Source organism: Drosophila simulans, unplaced genomic scaffold (genome assembly GCF_016746395.2).
Source record: "Drosophila simulans strain w501 unplaced genomic scaffold, Prin_Dsim_3.1 Segkk92_quiver_pilon, whole genome shotgun sequence".
NCBI lineage: Eukaryota > Metazoa > Arthropoda > Insecta > Diptera > Drosophilidae > Drosophila > Drosophila simulans.
In genome coordinates this window covers 1,681-21,664 of record NW_025416887.1, presented here as the reverse complement: position 1 = coordinate 21,664, position 19,984 = coordinate 1,681, and the positions used below count along the sequence as shown (strand labels likewise).

The 19,984-nt window shown below is 38.6% G+C and overlaps 5 non-coding genes across 5 annotated transcripts; all 5 read right to left on the bottom strand.

Moving 5' to 3' along the window:
- Nucleotides 1-259: 259 nt before the first annotated feature.
- LOC120285700 lies at nucleotides 260-438 on the bottom strand. The gene has a single exon (XR_005544920.1). It is a non-coding gene; the product is annotated as a 5.8S ribosomal RNA (ribosomal RNA).
- A 689-nt stretch (nucleotides 439-1,127) lies between these two features.
- LOC120285691 lies at nucleotides 1,128-3,122 on the bottom strand. Its single transcript, XR_005544913.1, has one exon. It is a non-coding gene; the product is annotated as a small subunit ribosomal RNA (ribosomal RNA).
- A 7,726-nt stretch (nucleotides 3,123-10,848) lies between these two features.
- On the bottom strand, nucleotides 10,849-14,810 carry LOC120285695. The gene has a single exon (XR_005544917.1). It is a non-coding gene; the product is annotated as a large subunit ribosomal RNA (ribosomal RNA).
- A 394-nt stretch (nucleotides 14,811-15,204) lies between these two features.
- On the bottom strand, nucleotides 15,205-15,383 carry LOC120285689. The gene has a single exon (XR_005544911.1). It is a non-coding gene; the product is annotated as a 5.8S ribosomal RNA (ribosomal RNA).
- Nucleotides 15,384-16,072: 689 nt separating this feature from the next.
- LOC120285690 lies at nucleotides 16,073-18,067 on the bottom strand. Its single transcript, XR_005544912.1, has one exon. It is a non-coding gene; the product is annotated as a small subunit ribosomal RNA (ribosomal RNA).
- Nucleotides 18,068-19,984: the final 1,917 nt, after the last annotated feature.

Sequence of the window (19,984 nt, the reverse complement as noted above, 5' to 3'; positions counted from 1 at the left end):
ATAACATAACCAAGTTTTTTTTTTTTCGAATCATTAATAAGAGACAATTCTAGATGAAAAATATTTCAATTTTTTATGCTAGACATTTCTCAGTATTATTTGATTGAAAAAGAAAATATTTCTCTTCGTTTTTCACATTCAAATGTGAGATAATGTTTTTCATTTCTTTTTTAATATTATGAATAAAATCATTATTTAATCCAATAATATACCATATGCTTATAAAAAATTTATAAACAACTTAATTAGCATAGTCTTACAACCCTCAACCATATGTAGTCCAAGCAGCACTATAAAATTAATTAAAGTACATAACAGCATGGACTGCGATATGCGTTCAAAATGTCGATGTTCATGTGTCCTGCAGTTCACACGATGACGCACAGTTTGCTGCGTTCTTCATCGACCCATGAGCCGAGTGATCCACCGCTTAGAGTTTTATAATTCATTTTTATATAATGTCAATATTGTTTTTATTGAAAGAAATTAAAAATACACCATTTTACTGGCATATATCAATTCCTTCAATAAATTTATTTTTATACCTAAAATAAATGTTGCGAAATGTCTTAGTTTCATATAAGCATTATGTATCATAATAATCTGGTTATGGTTTGCTATTTTGGGTGACACATACTGCAAAATTTATATAAAACATTAACCTGATGGATGACAGGTACAAACATTGTATATTTTAGGTTGTTGCATTAGCCAACGTATGCTCATAACATAGATGAACAATACATATTCGCAACGCGTGTATATTATGGTCCATATACACACAAACTTATTTCGATTACCACATTCAAAATTATTTTAATTTTAATTCGACTTCCACTTTCGAATTTAGTTTAGTTTCTTCGATTTCCATTTTCGAGAATTTGTTTTTATAGGAAACGCCGTTGTTGTAGTAAGTACTGCCACAAATACGCACAACAACATTAATAATGTTAAAGTCTTTTTATGAGGTTGCCAAGCCCCACATATAAATAAAATAAAAGCCATCTACATTTTATTTTCACTTTAACTTTTGATTCCGTAGAATCATTTTGTAATATTTTTATTTTGGTAAATTGTATTTATTTGTATTATAACAAATGTTTATTAACGGTAAGGATATTATACAATAATGATCCTTCCGCAGGTTCACCTACGGAAACCTTGTTACGACTTTTACTTCCTCTAAATAATCAAGTTCGGTCAACTTTTGCGAAACAACCGTAACACGCAAGGCGTCACAGTGATCACGTCCGGAGACCTCACTAAATAATTCAATCGGTAGTAGCGACGGGCGGTGTGTACAAAGGGCAGGGACGTAATCAATGCGAGTTAATGACTCACACTTACTGGGAATTCCAAGTTCATGTGAACAGTTTCAGTTCACAATCCCAAGCATGAAAGTGGTTCAGCGGTTTACCCGGACCTCTCGGTCTAGGAAATACACGTTGATACTTTCATTGTAGCGCGCGTGCAGCCCAGGACATCTAAGGGCATCACAGACCTGTTATTGCTCAATCTCATTATTGCTAGACGCAATTTGTCCATTTAAGAAGCTAGTGTCCTTATAATGGGACAAACCAACAGGTACGGCTCCACTTACATAAACACATTCAAACACAATAAACATTTTACTGCCACCATGAATGAAGGCTACATAAGCTTCAGCACCATAATCCTGAAGATATCTATTTAATATATTTGAGTCTCGTTCGTTATCGGAATTAACCAGACAAATCACTCCACGAACTAAGAACGGCCATGCACCACCACCCATAGATTCGAGAAAGAGCTATCAATCTGTCTTACACACTTATGTTCGGACCTGGTAAGTTTTCCCGTGTTGAGTCAAATTAAGCCGCAGGCTCCACTCCTGGTGGTGCCCTTCCGTCAATTCCTTTAAGTTTCAGCTTTGCAACCATACTTCCCCCGGAGCCCAAAAGCTTTGGTTTCCCGGGAAGCGACTGAGAGAGCCATAAAAGTAGCTACACCCAATTGCTAGCTGGCATCGTTTATGGTTAGAACTAGGGCGGTATCTGATCGCCTTCGAACCTCTAACTTTCGTTCTTGATTAATGAAAACATCTTTGGCAAATGCTTTCGCTTAAGTTAGTCTTACGACGGTCCAAGAATTTCACCTCTCGCGTCGTAATACTAATGCCCCCAAACTGCTTCTATTAATCATTACCTCTTGATCTGAAAACCAATGAAAGCAGAACAGAGGTCTTATTTCATTATCCCATGCACAGAATATTCAGGCATTTGAAGCCTGCTTTAAGCACTCTAATTTGTTCAAAGTAATAGTACCGGCCCACAATAACACTCGTTTAAGAGCACTAGTGCAGGTTTTTAAATAGGAGGAACATATGAAAAAATACAAGTATTTAATCACATATAAGAACTCCACCGGTAATACGCTTACATACATAAAGGTATAGTACTAACCACAATTGTAAGTTGTACTACCCGTATGAAGCACAAGTTCAACTACGAACGTTTTAACCGCAACAACTTTAATATACGCTATTGGAGCTGGAATTACCGCGGCTGCTGGCACCAGACTTGCCCTCCAATTGGTCCTTGTTAAAGGATTTAAAGTGTACTCATTCCAATTACAGGGCCTCGGATATGAGTCCTGTATTGTTATTTTTCGTCACTACCTCCCCGAGCTGGGAGTGGGTAATTTACGCGCCTGCTGCCTTCCTTAGATGTGGTAGCCGTTTCTCAGGCTCCCTCTCCGGAATCGAACCCTGATTCCCCGTTACCCGTTGCAACCATGGTAGTCCTAGATACTACCATCAAAAGTTGATAGGGCAGACATTTGAAAGATCTGTCGTCGGTACAAGACCATACGATCTGCATGTTATCTAGAGTTCAACCAATATAACGATCTTGCGATCGCTTGGTTTTAGCCTAATAAAAGCACATGTCCCATAAGGTTCATGTTTTAATTGCATGTATTAGCTCTAGAATTACCACAGTTATCCAAGTAACTGTTAACGATCTAAGGAACCATAACTGATATAATGAGCCTTTTGCGGTTTCACTTTTAATTCGTGTGTACTTAGACATGCATGGCTTAATCTTTGAGACAAGCATATAACTACTGGCAGGATCAACCAGAATAATGTTTTTCCTTCATATTCCATTCATATTTTTTGAATCGAAATAAGCAATATAATAGATATATGGATTTTTCACTTTATATAATTCCATGATTTTTATTATATTGAATAAAATTCAATATTTCGCCTTTGGGTAAAATTTTAAATATATATTTATAAGTAAAATATCCATTCGATTACGGCCATTTTTATATAGCATTCGTAATCCATAATTTCATTTTTAATTTATACTTGTTTTACCAATATAACAAGAATTTCATATAATTATTGTAATATATATGTTTCTATAATTATATCTTTTTATATATACATATTTCATTATAAAATATCATTTTATTTCCAACATACATAATTATTGTATCCACACATGTACAATTTTTGTTTAACCAATATAAATATTAAGTTAAATCATTTGCATTTTGAAGATAAATTTAAAATTTATCTCTTTTCATATATCTCTCTGGTAATATATAACATAAAACCAAGCGCATATGATAATATTTCCACATTTAATATATAATTTTATATTTCTTTCATAAGAATCCATATTTGTATTATACCGTAACGATATAATAATCCAACTATACGGCAGGTAATAAATAAATATTTGCCTGCCTCCAAAAATTAACGATAATATATGGAAACGATTTGTTATTCTATATATAATAGAAACTTGACTTTTGTTTCAACGATATTATCTAAAAAGCGTATATTCCTATTATCCGCGGAGCCAAGTCCCGTGTTCTATAGAACTGAGAAACAAATTTGTACGGATAATAATATACTTTATTGTATGTAACCAATATAAACATAATCCGAAATAAATATTTCGAATAATGCGGGAGGTCGGCAACCACTGCCTACCTATAGTAGTTTTTGAACCCGCTGTCGTCAAAGCGGGTATTTTCAATTCCGTTTGCCACCCAACATACGGGCTATTCTCTTATATATTAAGAGATTATATGAACATTTCATTTTTTTTTCCATTATTCATATATAATATGATTATTTTTTTCTTTATACATATAATACATATTAATTTTCATATGTTTATTATTTAATTTACTCATATTATTGCCAAAATCATATGAATACATAAGTTTTGAACAATATGAGAGGTCGGCAACCACTGCCTACCTATAGTAGTTTTTGAACCCTCTGTCGTAATTCCGGTCGTTTACACTACTATACCCTCTCCCTATAATGGCTTTTCTCTATAATACTAAGAGAATGTGGGAATATTTCAGCATTTTTTTCCTTATACATATAATAATTAATCATTTTCATATGTATATTATTTAATTTACTCATATAATTCCCAAAATCATATGAATTCATAAGTTTTGAACAATATGAGAGGTCGGCAACCACTGCCTACCTATAGTAGTTTTTGAACCCTCTGTCGTAATTCCGGTCGTTTACACTACTATACCCTCTCACTATAATGGCTTTTCTCTATAATACTGAGAGAATGTGGGAATATTTCAGCATTTTTTCCCTTATACATATAATAATTAATCATTTTCATATGTATATTATTTAATTTACTCATATAATTCCCAAAATCATATGAATACATAAGTTTTGAACAATATGAGAGGTCGGCAACCACTGCCTACCTATAGTAGTTTTTGAACCCTCTGTCGTAATTCCGGTCGTTTACACTACTATACCCTCTCACTATAATGGCTTTTCTCTATAATACTGAGAGAATGTGGGAATATTTCAGCATTTTTTCCCTTATACATATAATAATTAATCATTTTCATATGTATATTATTTAATTTACTCATATAATTGCCAAAATCATATGAATACATAAGTTTTGAACAATATGAGAGGTCGGCAACCACTGCCTACCTATAGTAGTTTTTGAACCCTCTGTCGTAATTCCGGTCGTTTACACTACTATACCCTCTCACTATAATGGCTTTTCTCTATAATACTGAGAGAATGTGGGAATATTTCAGCATTTTTTCCCTTATACATATAATAATTAATCATTTTCATATGTATATTATTTAATTTACTCATTTAATTGCCAAAATCATATGAATACATAAGTTTTGAACAATATGAGAGGTCGGCAACGGTCTTTCCTCTATAATACTAAGATAATATGGGAATATTTCAGCATTTTTTCCCTTATACATATAATAATTAATCATTTTCATAAGTATATTATTTAATTTACTCGTATATAATTGCCAAAATCCTATGAACACATAAGAGAATACAATATGAGAGGTCGGCGCAACCATAATATAGTAGTTGATGACGAGGTGTTTGGCAACTTGATACAATTCTTTAAAGTCTTTATATCAAAAATTATATGATAGGGACAATATCATATGCGTCACTAAATTGATGACGAGGTGTTTGGCAACTTGACACAATTCATTAAAAGTTTTTATATTAATTATATGATAGGGACAATATCATATGCGTCACTAAATTGATCAGTCGCGATCGAACACTCGACGAGTGCAGACGTGCCTGCGGATCGACAGCAAATTGTTAGCAAATTGTTAGCAAATTGTTCACAGTTGTAAGTCCCGTTACTTGTGCCCAGCCACTTCGCGTCGCGTGATCTTGTCGCGCGTTTTGATTGGCCCAGCCAACGTACCTAACGGTAGTTCGCACTAACACCATCGCACACCCGAGTGTGCGTGTTATCAGCGCAAAAAACCCAGTGCTCGAAGCAGCGGTATAATTGCAAAGCAGCAGCCACGTGCTGCCTGGCTCACCGGCTTACGGTGCCCAGCTTCCCCCCCCCCCCCCTCCTCACTCCTTATCAACTTTGGAGAAGATGGACTGGCAGGCCCCCCCGCGCACCCACAAGCTTGGAACAACACCACGCAAAAAGGCTCTGAGAACACGCAAGAGCAGCTCCAGCAGCGAGGGAAGCACCTCGCATACAGAGCCGGGCGAGATAAAGCGAAAACCGGCAAAGAAAGCACAGGGAGAGGAGCTGGAAGATAAGCCAAGCACTAGCGCTGCTCTGCGCAAGAAGCTCGCCAACAACGCCTTCGCTTTACTCTCGACCGAAGAAGACGAGTACGACCAAGAGAGCTCTGATGACGAACCCGGACCTAAAGATGATTCCAAGCCCAAGACCCCCGAGAAACCAAAGCCCACCCCGAAGACCATCAAGCCACCTCCGATTTTTATCCCCGATGTGACCAACATCTCGGCACTCGTCAAGATGATCACGACTCTTGTAGGCCCGAAGAACAATTTTACCTACAAGACCGTGAATGGCAACAACGTACGTGTCATGATGCCGGACAAAGAGTCCTATACAGCTCTGCGTCTCCAACTTGTGGCCCAAAACAAGAGGCATCGGACTTTCCAGCCGAAAGATGAACGTGCATACAAGGTTGTCATCAAAGGACTCCACCACTCCACCGATCGTGAGGAAATCATTGAAGACCTTCGCAGACAAGGGCACGCTGTTAGAGATCTGCACAATCCCATTGGCAGAAGAACTAAAGAACCGCTGGGAATATTCTTCGCCAACCTGGAGCCTTCCAGCAACAACAAAGACGTCTACCAAGTCAAGCGGATCTGCAGGTCGGTAGTAACCATTGAACCGCCGCAGAAGTTCAACGACGTGCCTCAATGCTTCAGGTGCCAAGGATTCGGTCATACACAGCGTTACTGCTTCCTGGAATACCGATGTGTAAAGTGTGGAGGCCCTCACGAATCGAGGGCATGTGAGAAGAGGGAGGACGACAAAGCGTGCTGCTTCCACTGCCAGGCGGACCATCCTGCGTCTTTCAAGGGATGCCCTGCATACAAAAGGGCCAAAGCACTCGCTGCTCCGAAAACAAGGCCCGTCGCTAATGCTAACAAGGCGCCGCCCGTGGCATCACCAAACGTCACCTCTGGCAGGAGCTACCGAGACGCCCTCAACGGAGTGCACGCAGCACCGCAGAATCCCACAACCCCAGTCCAAACCCAAACAGAAACCCCACACTCCGGTCAGATAGAAGCGATGTTCGCTCGCATGGAAGGAATGATGGAAAGGATGATGGAGCGCATGTTCACCCAGATGACACAGCTGGTGGCCACCATTCTCAACAGCAAGTCATGCAACTAAAGCTCCACCTAGTCGTCTGGAATGCGAACGGCCTGCAGAACAGCAAGGCCATAGTCGAGCACCATCTGAAGACCCACCAGATCGATATCCTACTCGTAGCCGAAACCCACTTCTCCCCCAGATCCCACTTTAATATCAGCGGATATGACCTCATCCATGCAGACCATCCTTCTGGCAGAGCACGCGGTGGAGCAGCCATCCTCATCAGGAGCGGTATTCAATACCTAGAGCTGCCCGCGTTTCAGCAAGACTGGGCACAATGTCCTGTCATCAGGATTGTCAGCCCGCAAGGAGATTTAGACATTGGAGCGGTCTACTTTCCCCCCAGATACCGCATAACAGCATCTCACCTCAGTGAGTTCTTCGAGCATTTTGGGCCCCGCTTCATAGCAGCTGGAGATTATAACGCCAAACATTCTTGGTGGGGATCGCGCGCCAACAACCCCAAAGGGAAAACTCTGTTTGGGTACCTGCAACGCCACCGACTGGACTGCCACTCCACTGGCGAGCCCACTCACTGGCCAACGAATCCCCTCAAGACTCCAGACCTGCTGGACTTTGCTGTGTCGAAAGGCATAGGGCATGCGAAGATCAGCTGCACAACAAATGCTGATCTCCTGTCAGACCACTGTGCAATAAACGTGCTAATCAACACGCCAGTCCTCAGGAAAACCCCGCTCAGAAGGCTCACTGGAAAATATACCGACGCCGCCAAGTTCGCGTCCTGGATGCTCTCCACCGTCAATCCGAACCCCATCCTCAACACACCCAGGAACATTGATGAAGCTATCGGGAATCTCACCAGGCAGATGCAAAACGCTGCGGAATTCGCAAGCCCACCGCCACCAAAGACTGCGAGAACACCTAGCAGGGACCTCCACCTCTGGTCCCCGGAAATTGCGGCACTCGTGACTGAGAAGAGGCGTCTCAGGAGAGTTTGGTTCTTGACGCGCAATCCAAGAGACAAAACAGCGCTCAATCACGCCACAAAGGAGTTGAAGGACAAGATCTCCAGCCTACGCCAGGACTCCTTCCTCAGATTCCTCGAGGAACTCTCTCCCGGGGACCCAGACCACAATCTGTGGAACGTCACCCGCCACATTAAACGACCAGCCAAAAAGGTTTCCGCAGTGCGCAAAGCAGATGGATCCTGGTGCCGTTCGGATGCTGAAAGAGCAGAAGCTTTCGCCGAACACCTTTACAACGCCTTCTCTCCGTTCGACTGCTGCACTGCCGAAGAACATGCTGAAACAGCCCGGTTTCTCAATAGCCCAAGCTCTCCCGGTCCCCCGTTGGAACCAGTCGACCCTGAGGAAGTTGCGCAGGAGATTGCTCTACTGAAGAACAACAAATCTCCAGGCCTGGATCGTATAGATGCGGCGGCCCTAAAAATGCTCCCATTCCGCTGCACACAAATGCTGGCCAGCATTTACAACAGCTGCTTCCGGCTAGGGTACTTCCCGGAAGAGTGGAAAAGAGCAGAGGTTATTGTCCTCCTCAAGCCTGGTAAGCCTGAAGCCAATCTCGCCTCCTATCGTCCGATTAGTTTGCTGGCAATCCTCTCCAAAATACTCGAAAGAGTATTTTTGCGCAGAGTATTGCCAGTACTGGATGAGGCTGGTTTGATCCCCGATCACCAGTTTGGCTTCAGGCGCTCCCACGGAACACCAGAGCAATGCCACCGGCTAGTCGAACGGATCCTCGAGGCATTCGAGCAAAAGAAATACTGCTGCGCTGTAATGCTCGACGTGAAGCAGGCATTCGACAGAGTTTGGCATCCTGGACTCCTCCATAAACTCAAATCCTACCTCCCAAGCCCCCATTTTACCCTCCTCAAATCCTACACTGAGGGAAGAGCATTCCAAGTCAGATGCGGAAGTGCAATAAGCCTACCCAGACTGATCAGAGCTGGAGTTCCGCAAGGCAGTGTGCTCGGACCAATACTGTACACCCTTTACACCGCAGACCTTCCCATAATCCCCTCCAGGAACCTAACTATAGCGACTTATGCAGATGACACGGCTTTCCTCGCCTCCTCATCCGACCCACGAGAAGCCTCCGAAACAATCCAAAGGCAAATGGACGCGCTACATCCCTGGCTCAGCAGGTGGAACATCGTAGTGAACGCGGAAAAATCTACCCAAACAACATTTGCACTAAGGAGAGGAGACTGCCCACCGGTCACGCTAAACGGAGTCATCATTCCCAACGCACCCGCACCCAAGTACCTAGGACTTACCCTGGACCGCAGGCTCACTTGGCGTCCCCACATCGTCAGCAAACGCATACAGGCCGATGCGCGTCTGAGGCAGATGCATTGGCTTATTGGGAGAGGGTCCAAGCTAAGGCAGAACCACAAAATCCTGGTGTACAAGGCAATTCTCAAGCCCATCTGGACCTACGGGATACAGCTATGGGGCACGGCAAGCCACACGAATCGCCTGCGTATACAGCGGTTCCAGAATAGGTGCTTGAGAATTGCCTGTAATGCGCATCCCTACCACGAGAATGTCGCCATACATAGGGAACTTGGAATCCCACAAGTCGCTGATGAAATCTCCAGGCTCAGCGAGAGATACCTGAAAAGGCTCGAAAACCACCCTAACCACCTCGCCACCAACCTGTTAGACAATAGCCAAACAAGCAGACGTCTCATGAGGAGACACCCTCTCGATCTTCCACAACAATAGACAACACATATAAAACCCGCCACAAATACATGTACAATAGTATCCCTTAAGCTAATGTTCCCCCGCAAAACCATTTAATTATTGTCCACTAGGACAGATTTTAAATAAATAAACGCACGCTAAAAAAAAAAAAAAAAAAAAAAAAAAAAAAAAAAAACTAAATTGATGACGAGGTGTTTGGCAACTTGACACAATTCATTAAAGTCTTTATATTAATTATATGATAGGGACAATATCATATGCGTCACTAAATTGATGACGAGGTGTTTGGCAACTTGACACAATTCATTAAAGTCTTTATATTAATTATATGATATGGACAATATCATATGCGTCACTAAATTGATGACGAGGTGTTTGGCAACTTGATACAATTCTTTAAAGTCTTTATATCAAAAATTATATGATAGGGACAATATCATATGCGTCACTAAATTGATGACGAGGTGTTTGGCAACTTGACACAATTCATTAAAGTCTTTATATTAATTATATGATATGGACAATATCATATGCGTCACTAAATTGATGACGAGGTGTTTGGCAACTTGATACAATTCTTTAAAGTCTTTATATCAAAAATTATATGATAGGGACAATATCATATGCGTCACTAAATTGATGACGAGGTGTTTGGCAACTTGACACAATTCATTAAAATTCTTTATATTAATTATATGATAGGGACAATATCATATGCGTCACTAAATTGATGACGAGGTGTTTGGCAACTTGACACAATTCATTAAAGTCTTTATATTAATTATATGATAGGGACAATATCATATGCGTCACTAAATTGATGACGAGGTGTTTGGCAACTTGATACAATTCTTTAAAGTCTTTATATCAAAAATTATATGATAGGGACAATATCATATGCGTCACTAAATTGATGACGAGGTGTTTGGCTACAGGAAAAAATCATTTATTTATCGAATCATCAAGCAAAGGATAAGCTTCAGTGGATCGCAGTATGGCAGCTGCTCAACCACTTACAACACCTTGCCTGTTACAAAAGTCGTTTACAATTGATTCTAGGCTTTGTCATTGTATTAAATAATGCTTTTATATGTAACTAGCGCGGCATCAGGTGATCGAAGATCCTCCTAATTTACTATGTTACAAATTACATTGGCATCACATCCATTGTCGTTTATAAAATAAATTATAAACTTTAAATGGTTTAGAAGCCATACAATGCAAATTGCCCCTTATTTATCATTGCAGTCCAGCACGGATACGACCTTAGAGGCGTTCAGGCATAATCCAACGGACGTAGCGTCATACCACTGTTCGCTCGAACAAGTATTGTGCCATTGGTCCGTACCTGCGGTTCCTCTCGTACTACGCAGGAATGCTGTCGCAACAACGTTTTGTCATTAGTAGGGTAAAACTAACCTGTCTCACGACGGTCTAAACCCAGCTCACGTTCCCTTGCATGGGTGAACAATCCAACGCTTGGTGAATTTTGCTTCACAATGATAGGAAGAGCCGACATCGAAGGATCAAAAAGCGACGTCGCTATGAACGCTTGGCCGCCACAAGCCAGTTATCCCTATGGTAACTTTTCTGACACCTCTTGTTAAAAACTCTTTAAACCAAAAGGATCGATAGGCCGAGCTTTTGCTGTCCCTGTGTGTACTGAACACCGAGATCAAGTCAGCATTTGCCCTTTTGCTCTATGTGTGGTTTCTGTCCGCACTGAGCTGGCCTTGGGACACCTCCGTTATTATTTGAGAGATGTACCGCCCCAGTCAAACTCCCTACCTGGCAATGTCCTTGAATTGGATCATACCTGAGTAATTGGAGTTATACCAAATTTTCAAATCAAAAATACATAAATGCATCGTTTTATTAAAGAATTTGTTTGCGATTATATAACAAACTCGTGATACTTTGATCAAGAAGCTTGCATCAAAACCCAATACCATAAGATATAATAAATATATCCGTATAATGGCTAGGAAATGATACACGTTCCATTTAATCAAGTAAGTAAGGAAACAATAAGAGTAGTGGTATTTCATTGACGATACCAAACCGAGGTCTAATATCTCCCACTTATTCTACACCTCTTATGTCTCCTTACACTGCCAGATTAGAGTCAAGCTCAAAAGGGTCTTCTTTCCCCGCTAATTATTCCAAGCCCGTTCCCTTGGCTGTGGTTTCGCTAGATAGTAGATAGGGACAGTAGGAATCTCGTTAATCCATTCATGCGCGTCACTAATTAGATGACGAGGCATTTGGCTACCTTAAGAGAGTCATAGTTACTCCCGCCGTTGACCCGCGCTTACTTGAATTTCTTCACTTTGACATTCAGAGCACTGGGCAGAAATCACATTGTGTCAACACCCGCTAGGGCCATCACAATGCTTTGTTTTAATTAGACAGTCGGATTCCCCAAGTCCGTGCCAGTTCTGAATTGATTGTTAATTGATAATCGTTATAATTGATAAGAACTAATTGGTTTAACCCAAATAGTATTCTTAAAAATTTTAGCAAGAAAGTTCCACAATTGGCTACGTAACTAAACTATCCGGGGAACAAGTAACTAACATAAATGCTAGAAACTCTATTTACCCAGAACGAGCACATAAACCATGTTATTGTTTCCCAATCAAGCCCGACTATCTCAATCTTCAGAGCCAATCCTTATCCCGAAGTTACGGATCTAATTTGCCGACTTCCCTTACCTACATTATTCTATCGACTAGAGACTCTTCACCTTGGAGACCAGCTGCGGATATTGGTACGGCCTGTTGAGAAGTTTGCGTGTCCCCACCATAAATTTTCAAGGTCCGAGGAGAAAATATCGACACAACAGTATATGTCATGCTCTTCTAGCCCATCTACCATATCTCTCTGCGAAAGACTTCCATGGTAGTACGGCTATAAAACAGAAAAGAAAACTCTTCCGATATCTCTCGACGGCTTCTTTATGGTCGTTCCTGTTGCCAGGATGAGCACGAGGCCCATATTTAATAACAAACGGATACTCAACAGGTTACGGAATTGGAACCGTATTCCCTTTCGTTCAAAATTATTCAAGTGTATTATATTCGCTTTGTTTATATAGTTAGGCATTTTTGTTTTACTTGAAAATTTTCGGCTTTCGCCTTGAACTTAGGACCGACTAACTCGTGATCAACCACTGTTCACACGAAACCCTTCTCCACTTCAGTCCTCCAAGGTCTCATTCGATTATTTGCTACTACCACCAAGATCTGTACCAATGGCAGCTCCATGCAGGCTTACGCCAAACACTTCTACGCATACCATTGTACCTTCCTACTCACTAAAGTTTCAAAATTTATATCACAAGTAATATAAATCATCTACTTTAGCGGTAATGTATAGGTATACAACTTAAGCGCCATCCATTTTAAGGGCTAGTTGCTTCGGCAGGTGAGTTGTTACACACTCCTTAGCGGATTTCGACTTCCATGATCACCGTCCTGCTGTTTTAAGCAACCAACGCCTTTCATGGTATCTGCATGAGTTGTTAATTTGGGCACCGTAACATTACGTTTGGTTCATCCCACAGCGCCAGTTCTGCTTACCAAAAGTGGCCCACTGGGCACATTATATCATAACCTTGAACTTCATATCAAGAAAGTTAAGGTTCTTACCCATTTAAAGTTTGAGAATAGGTTAAGATCGTTTCGACCCTAAGGCCTCTAATCATTCGCTTTACCAGATAAGATTATTTTATATAATATTAAAATGCACCAGCTATCCTGAGGGAAACTTCGGAAGGAACCAGCTACTAGATGGTTCGATTGGTCTTTCGCCCCTATACTCAATTCTGACAATCGATTTGCACGTCAGAACTGTTTCGGTCTTCCATCAGGGTTTCCCCTGACTTCAACCTGATCAAGTATAGTTCACCATCTTTCGGGTCACAGCATATATGCTCAAGGTACGTTCCAGTTAGAGGCATAAATAATATAAATATACATTATACATAACTATATAGAACGCCCCGGGATTGTGTTAATTAGCTATAAATAGCTAAAAAACTAATCCCATTATTAGTCAAGTTAATTACGCTATTAGGTTTACATCCCAATAACTTGCACATATGTTAGACTCCTTGGTCCGTGTTTCAAGACGGGTCCCGAAGGTATCCTGAATCTTTCGCATTGTTAATCATACAAGAGCATATAATAAACACAAAAATCAATGATAATTATGCCATTATATAATTCCGAAAAATTAACGCTCTGTAATAATATAAATCTATCAGCACTTTATCAAATTAATAACATTTATTCTGTGTTAAAATGCAAGCAATTTAATTGGAATAAACTATAAGTTATATTTTATGATAAATTTGGGATATGCTAATAGATTACAATGTCCTTATATGGAAAAAATGCACATTATTCTTAATAATATTATTTAAATATTACAATTTTAATGATGAATTTTCCATAACGGATATTCAGGTTCATCGGGCTTAACCTCTAAGCAGTTTCACGTACTGTTTAACTCTCTATTCAGAGTTCTTTTCAACTTTCCCTCACGGTACTTGTTTACTATCGGTCTCATGGTTATATTTAGTTTTAGATGGAGTTTACCACCCACTTAGTGCTGCACTATCAAGCAACACGACTCTTTGGAAACATCATCTAGTAATCATTAACGTTATACGGGCCTGGCACCCTCTATGGGTAAATGGCCTCATTTAAGAAGGACTTAAATCATTAATTTCTCATACTAGAATATTGACGCTCCATACACTGCATCTCACATTTGCCATATAGACAAAGTGACTTAGTGCTGAACTGTTTTCTTTTCGCTCGCCGCTACTAAGAAAATCCTTGTTAGTTTCTTTTCCTCCCCTAATTAATATGCTTAAATTCAGGGGGTAGTCCCATATGAGTTGAGGTTGTATATATAACTATATTTTGCCATAAATTCTTTATATATAAATGATAAAACAATCAATTAAATTCGTTATAAATAGTTCCAATAGTTCTTGTAAGCAAAGTTATTTTTTATCCATTTAACGAACCAACGAAGAATAATAACATAACCAAGTTTTTTTTTTTTCGAATCATTAATAAGAGACAATTCTAGATGAAAAATATTTCAATTTTTTATGCTAGACATTTCTCAGTATTATTTGATTGAAAAAGAAAATATTTCTCTTCGTTTTTCACATTCAAATGTGAGATAATGTTTTTCATTTCTTTTTTAATATTATGAATAAAATCATTATTTAATCCAATAATATACCATATGCTTATAAAAAATTTATAAACAACTTAATTAGCATAGTCTTACAACCCTCAACCATATGTAGTCCAAGCAGCACTATAAAATTAATTAAAGTACATAACAGCATGGACTGCGATATGCGTTCAAAATGTCGATGTTCATGTGTCCTGCAGTTCACACGATGACGCACAGTTTGCTGCGTTCTTCATCGACCCATGAGCCGAGTGATCCACCGCTTAGAGTTTTATAATTCATTTTTATATAATGTCAATATTGTTTTTATTGAAAGAAATTAAAAATACACCATTTTACTGGCATATATCAATTCCTTCAATAAATTTATTTTTATACCTAAAATAAATGTTGCGAAATGTCTTAGTTTCATATAAGCATTATGTATCATAATAATCTGGTTATGGTTTGCTATTTTGGGTGACACATACTGCAAAATTTATATAAAACATTAACCTGATGGATGACAGGTACAAACATTGTATATTTTAGGTTGTTGCATTAGCCAACGTATGCTCATAACATAGATGAACAATACATATTCGCAACGCGTGTATATTATGGTCCATATACACACAAACTTATTTCGATTACCACATTCAAAATTATTTTAATTTTAATTCGACTTCCACTTTCGAATTTAGTTTAGTTTCTTCGATTTCCATTTTCGAGAATTTGTTTTTATAGGAAACGCCGTTGTTGTAGTAAGTACTGCCACAAATACGCACAACAACATTAATAATGTTAAAGTCTTTTTATGAGGTTGCCAAGCCCCACATATAAATAAAATAAAAGCCATCTACATTTTATTTTCACTTTAACTTTTGATTCCGTAGAATCATTTTGTAATATTTTTATTTTGGTAAATTGTATTTATTTGTATTATAACAAATGTTTATTAACGGTAAGGATATTATACAATAATGATCCTTCCGCAGGTTCACCTACGGAAACCTTGTTACGACTTTTACTTCCTCTAAATAATCAAGTTCGGTCAACTTTTGCGAAACAACCGTAACACGCAAGGCGTCACAGTGATCACGTCCGGAGACCTCACTAAATAATTCAATCGGTAGTAGCGACGGGCGGTGTGTACAAAGGGCAGGGACGTAATCAATGCGAGTTAATGACTCACACTTACTGGGAATTCCAAGTTCATGTGAACAGTTTCAGTTCACAATCCCAAGCATGAAAGTGGTTCAGCGGTTTACCCGGACCTCTCGGTCTAGGAAATACACGTTGATACTTTCATTGTAGCGCGCGTGCAGCCCAGGACATCTAAGGGCATCACAGACCTGTTATTGCTCAATCTCATTATTGCTAGACGCAATTTGTCCATTTAAGAAGCTAGTGTCCTTATAATGGGACAAACCAACAGGTACGGCTCCACTTACATAAACACATTCAAACACAATAAACATTTTACTGCCACCATGAATGAAGGCTACATAAGCTTCAGCACCATAATCCTGAAGATATCTATTTAATATATTTGAGTCTCGTTCGTTATCGGAATTAACCAGACAAATCACTCCACGAACTAAGAACGGCCATGCACCACCACCCATAGATTCGAGAAAGAGCTATCAATCTGTCTTACACACTTATGTTCGGACCTGGTAAGTTTTCCCGTGTTGAGTCAAATTAAGCCGCAGGCTCCACTCCTGGTGGTGCCCTTCCGTCAATTCCTTTAAGTTTCAGCTTTGCAACCATACTTCCCCCGGAGCCCAAAAGCTTTGGTTTCCCGGGAAGCGACTGAGAGAGCCATAAAAGTAGCTACACCCAATTGCTAGCTGGCATCGTTTATGGTTAGAACTAGGGCGGTATCTGATCGCCTTCGAACCTCTAACTTTCGTTCTTGATTAATGAAAACATCTTTGGCAAATGCTTTCGCTTAAGTTAGTCTTACGACGGTCCAAGAATTTCACCTCTCGCGTCGTAATACTAATGCCCCCAAACTGCTTCTATTAATCATTACCTCTTGATCTGAAAACCAATGAAAGCAGAACAGAGGTCTTATTTCATTATCCCATGCACAGAATATTCAGGCATTTGAAGCCTGCTTTAAGCACTCTAATTTGTTCAAAGTAATAGTACCGGCCCACAATAACACTCGTTTAAGAGCACTAGTGCAGGTTTTTAAATAGGAGGAACATATGAAAAAATACAAGTATTTAATCACATATAAGAACTCCACCGGTAATACGCTTACATACATAAAGGTATAGTACTAACCACAATTGTAAGTTGTACTACCCGTATGAAGCACAAGTTCAACTACGAACGTTTTAACCGCAACAACTTTAATATACGCTATTGGAGCTGGAATTACCGCGGCTGCTGGCACCAGACTTGCCCTCCAATTGGTCCTTGTTAAAGGATTTAAAGTGTACTCATTCCAATTACAGGGCCTCGGATATGAGTCCTGTATTGTTATTTTTCGTCACTACCTCCCCGAGCTGGGAGTGGGTAATTTACGCGCCTGCTGCCTTCCTTAGATGTGGTAGCCGTTTCTCAGGCTCCCTCTCCGGAATCGAACCCTGATTCCCCGTTACCCGTTGCAACCATGGTAGTCCTAGATACTACCATCAAAAGTTGATAGGGCAGACATTTGAAAGATCTGTCGTCGGTACAAGACCATACGATCTGCATGTTATCTAGAGTTCAACCAATATAACGATCTTGCGATCGCTTGGTTTTAGCCTAATAAAAGCACATGTCCCATAAGGTTCATGTTTTAATTGCATGTATTAGCTCTAGAATTACCACAGTTATCCAAGTAACTGTTAACGATCTAAGGAACCATAACTGATATAATGAGCCTTTTGCGGTTTCACTTTTAATTCGTGTGTACTTAGACATGCATGGCTTAATCTTTGAGACAAGCATATAACTACTGGCAGGATCAACCAGAATAATGTTTTTCCTTCATATTCCATTCATATTTTTTGAATCGAAATAAGCAATATAATAGATATATGGATTTTTCACTTTATATAATTCCATGATTTTTATTATATTGAATAAAATTCAATATTTCGCCTTTGGGTAAAATTTTAAATATATATTTATAAGTAAAATATCCATTCGATTACGGCCATTTTTATATAGCATTCGTAATCCATAATTTCATTTTTAATTTATACTTGTTTTACCAATATAACAAGAATTTCATATAATTATTGTAATATATATGTTTCTATAATTATATCTTTTTATATATACATATTTCATTATAAAATATCATTTTATTTCCAACATACATAATTATTGTATCCACACATGTACAATTTTTGTTTAACCAATATAAATATTAAGTTAAATCATTTGCATTTTGAAGATAAATTTAAAATTTATCTCTTTTCATATATCTCTCTGGTAATATATAACATAAAACCAAGCGCATATGATAATATTTCCACATTTAATATATAATTTTATATTTCTTTCATAAGAATCCATATTTGTATTATACCGTAACGATATAATAATCCAACTATACGGCAGGTAATAAATAAATATTTGCCTGCCTCCAAAAATTAACGATAATATATGGAAACGATTTGTTATTCTATATATAATAGAAACTTGACTTTTGTTTCAACGATATTATCTAAAAAGCGTATATTCCTATTATCCGCGGAGCCAAGTCCCGTGTTCTATAGAACTGAGAAACAAATTTGTACGGATAATAATATACTTTATTGTATGTAACCAATATAAACATAATCCGAAATAAATATTTCGAATAATGCGGGAGGTCGGCAACCACTGCCTACCTATAGTAGTTTTTGAACCCGCTGTCGTCAAAGCGGGTATTTTCAATTCCGTTTGCCACCCAACATACGGGCTATTCTCTTATATATTAAGAGATTATATGAACATTTCATTTTTTTTTCCATTATTCATATATAATATGATTATTTTTTTCTTTATACATATAATACATATTAATTTTCATATGTTTATTATTTAATTTACTCATATTATTGCCAAAATCATATGAATACATAAGTTTTGAACAATATGAGAGGTCGGCAACCACTGCCTACCTATAGTAGTTTTTGAACCCTCTGTCGTAATTCCGGTCGTTTACACTACTATACCCTCTCCCTATAATGGCTTTTCTCTATAATACTAAGAGAATGTGGGAATATTTCAGCATTTTTTTCCTTATACATATAATAATTAATCATTTTCATATGTATATTATTTAATTTACTCATATAATTCCCAAAATCATATGAATTCATAAGTTTTGAACAATATGAGAGGTCGGCAACCACTGCCTACCTATAGTAGTTTTTGAACCCTCTGTCGTAATTCCGGTCGTTTACACTACTATACCCTCTCACTATAATGGCTTTTCTCTATAATACTGAGAGAATGTGGGAATATTTCAGCATTTTTTCCCTTATACATATAATAATTAATCATTTTCATATGTATATTATTTAATTTACTCATATAATTCCCAAAATCATATGAATACATAAGTTTTGAACAATATGAGAGGTCGGCAACCACTGCCTACCTATAGTAGTTTTTGAACCCTCTGTCGTAATTCCGGTCGTTTACACTACTATACCCTCTCACTATAATGGCTTTTCTCTATAATACTGAGAGAATGTGGGAATATTTCAGCATTTTTTCCCTTATACATATAATAATTAATCATTTTCATATGTATATTATTTAATTTACTCATATAATTGCCAAAATCATATGAATACATAAGTTTTGAACAATATGAGAGGTCGGCAACCACTGCCTACCTATAGTAGTTTTTGAACCCTCTGTCGTAATTCCGGTCGTTTACACTACTATACCCTC